Source organism: Piliocolobus tephrosceles, chromosome 14 (genome assembly GCF_002776525.5).
Source record: "Piliocolobus tephrosceles isolate RC106 chromosome 14, ASM277652v3, whole genome shotgun sequence".
NCBI lineage: Eukaryota > Metazoa > Chordata > Mammalia > Primates > Cercopithecidae > Piliocolobus > Piliocolobus tephrosceles.
The window spans coordinates 60810638-60814125 of record NC_045447.1 but is presented as its reverse complement, the minus strand read 5'-3'; positions in this window follow the sequence as shown (position 1 = coordinate 60814125).

Below are 3488 nucleotides of genomic sequence, written 5' to 3'. Positions count from 1 at the left end.
TTTTTGTATTTTTTAGTAGAGACGGGGTTTCACCGCGTTAGCCGGGATGGACACATTATTTTACAAAGAACAGCTACAACAAAAGTACCTTTAAGTCTTCATAAACACTAAATAGCCAGGTATGGGCCGGGCATGGTGGCTGACACCTGTAATTCCAGCACTTTGGGAGTCTGAGGTGGATGGGTCACTTGAGGTCAGGAGTATGAGACCAGTCTGGCCAACATGGTAAAACCCTGTCTCTACTAAAAATACAAACACTAGGATGGCTTACACCTGTAATCCCAGCACTTTGGGAGACTAAGGCATTTAGATTACCTGAGGTCAGGAGTTCAAGATCAGCCTAGCTAACATGGTGAAACCCCGTCTGTACTAAATATACAAAATTAGCTAGGTGTAGTGGTGCACGCCTATAATCCCAGCTACTTGGGAGGCTGAGGCAGGAGAATTGCTTGAGCCCAGGAGGCGGAGTTTGCAGTGAGCTAGGATTGCACCACTGCACTCCAGCCTGGGCGACAGTGAGACCTCATTAAAAATAATAATAATAATACAAAAACTAGCTGGGCATGGTGGTGCACACCTGTAGTCCCAGGGCTCAGGAGGCTGAGGCAGGAGCATTGCATGAACCCGGGAGGCAGAGATTGCAGTGAGCTGAGATTGCCCCACTGCACTCCAGCATGGGCAACAGAGCGAGACTCCATCTCAATAATAATAATAAATAGCCAGGCATGGTGGCATGTGCCTGTTGTCCCAGCTACTCATGAGGCTGAGGCAGGAGAATTGCTTGAGACCAGGAGTTTAGGAGTGATCATAGGAGATCACAGTGCTGTCATGCACTATGATCACACCTGTAAACTGCTACTGCACTTTGGCCTGGACAACACAGTGAGAACCTGTCTTTCTCACTTTTTTCTTTTTTTTGCGGGGCAGACAGGGTCTCACTCTGTCACCCAGGCTGGAGTGCAGTGGTACGATCTCAGCTCACTACAACCTCTACCTCCCAGGTTCAAGCGATTCTTGTGCCTCAGCCTCCCAAGTATCTGGCAGTACAGGCATGCACCACCATACCCAGCTAATTTTTTGTATTTTTAGTAGAGACAGGGTTTTACCATGTGGACCAGGCTGGTCTTGAACTCCTGGCCTCAAATGATCCATCTGCCTTGGTTTCCCAAAGTGCTGGGATTACAGGTGTGAGTCAGTGTGCCTAGTCGATTGTTATTTCTTTTTTCTTTTTTTTTTTTTTTTTGAGACGTAGTCTCGCTCTGTCGCCTGGGCTGGAGTGCAGTGGCCGGATCTCAGCTCACTGCAAGCTCCGCTTCCCGGGTTTACGCCATTCTCCTGCCTCAGCCTCCCGAGTAGCTGGGACTACAGGCACCCACCACCTCGCCCGGCTAGTTTTTTATATTTTTTAGTAGAGACGGGGTTTCACTGTGTTAGCTAGGATGGTCTCGATCTCCTGACCTCGTGATCCGCCCGTCTCGGCCTCCCAAAGTGCTGGGATTACAGGCTTGAGCCACCGCGCCCGGCCTCGATTGTTATTTCTATGCCTATGTAATATGCCACACAGAATCACATGTATATGTAAATATTTTTAATAAAGTATTCAAAATGATTAGCTGGTAGGAAAAAAAGATTTGCCTATCTAATGACTCAAGTTGAAATTAATTTCTGAAGACAAAGACAATATATTGCAGCGATTACAAGCATACCTAGAATCACCCAGATCTATGTTTAATGCCAACTTAGTATTCAATTTGCGGGAAATGCCTCTAAGAGAAAATGGGAAGGAGCCAGGAGAGGCTGGCAGGTCCATCAGACTGCGATACAGACCTCAACCCAAGTGAAGAAGAGAGGAAAGGAGGGAAGGGTGGGTAGAAGCACGTTTACATTATAGTGTATTCTAAGGAAAGTTCAGCGAGGCTGCGGGAGGATTGCAGTCATCAGAGGAGTCCTGTATCTCCAAAGTATCAGCCTGCCTTAATATCCCTGCCACACTCTGTCACTGGCTGGAAGTAGCCCGTGGGTGCGTGGCCTCGCTCACACGTGGTGATGGAGTTCAGAAGGCAGCAGGGGCCCTAAGTCAATTGCTCCCTGCAGTTAGAAGGATATCTGAGTGGTGTATCTCATGGTCACCACACTCAGTTTTCCTCTTTAGTATAAGACAGGACAAAATCCTTGCCCACTTGCCATCCAGAGAAATTGGATGACTCAGATAAGGCAATGTCTATAAACACTTTGTAAACTTTAAGTATGGAACATGTAAAATATTCCTAACACAAGACTATGCCCCGGTCGTGACGTGTAGCTCTTCACTCCCTATCTTTGTCTATGTCCTTTAACACACACCTACTAGACCTCCAGTCTGCCTCTGGCTATACAACCTAGATACTTCGTGAGCTCAGCCTGACTGGAATGCAGGAATGGAAAATGCAGTCCTTTGGCTCATAACTAAAAATGACCTCAAATAGATCGAGTCAGCTGGCTGAGCACAGGTCAATTCAGCCTCATTATGTACCACTTCAATGAAGCTGGACATCGACCTCTTTGATAACCAAGGGTCATGCATGGCAAATTCTGCAACTTAATGATTAAACTGCTTGGAAGAGAGGCAAGCTATTAGACTTTGAGACCTCTACGTTTTGATTTTGATTTTTATTTATTTTGAGATGCAGTCTATCTCTGTCACCCAGGCTGGAGTGCAGTGGCGTGATCCTGGCTCACTGCAACCTCTGCCTCCCAGGTTCAAGCGATTCTCCTGCCTCAGCCTTCCAAGTAGGTGGGATTACAGGCACCTGCCACTACACCTGGCTAATTTTTGTATTTTTAGTAGAGATGGCGTTTCCCCCATATTGGCCAGGCTGGTCTCAAACTCGTGACCTCAAGTGATCTGCCTGCCTTGGCCTCCCAAAGTGCTGGGATTACAGGTGTGAGCCACCATGCCTGGCTATAATTTTATTTATTTTTGAATAGGTAATAACACATGATCTGATATGCAAAACTTACAAAAAAGAATATAGTGAAAAGCCTCCCTTCCATTCTGTCCTCTACTCACAAAGTTCTCCCTCCCTGGAGGCAATCACTGCTATCCTTTCTTTTCTTTTCCCCTTTTTTTTTTTGAGACGGAGTCTCTTTCTGTTGCCCAGGCAGGAGTGCAGTGCAGTGACGATATCTCGGCTCACTGCAACCTCTGCCGCCCAGGTTCAAGCAATTCTCCTGCCTCAGCCTCCCAAGTAGCTGGGATTACAGGTGCCCACCACCACACCTGGCTAATTTTTGTATTTTTAGTAGAGACAGGGTTTCACAATGGTGGCCAGGCTGGCCTTGAACTCCTGACCTCAGGTGATCTGCCCGCCTCGGCCTCCCAAAGTGCTGGGATTACAGGCGTGAGTTACCGCGCCCGGCCCTCAGATATATTTTACGTGTATTTCTGCCTCTGAAATAATTTATGAAACTGCTAAAAGAATGTCCCTTAGAGAGTAACTACTGTTCAG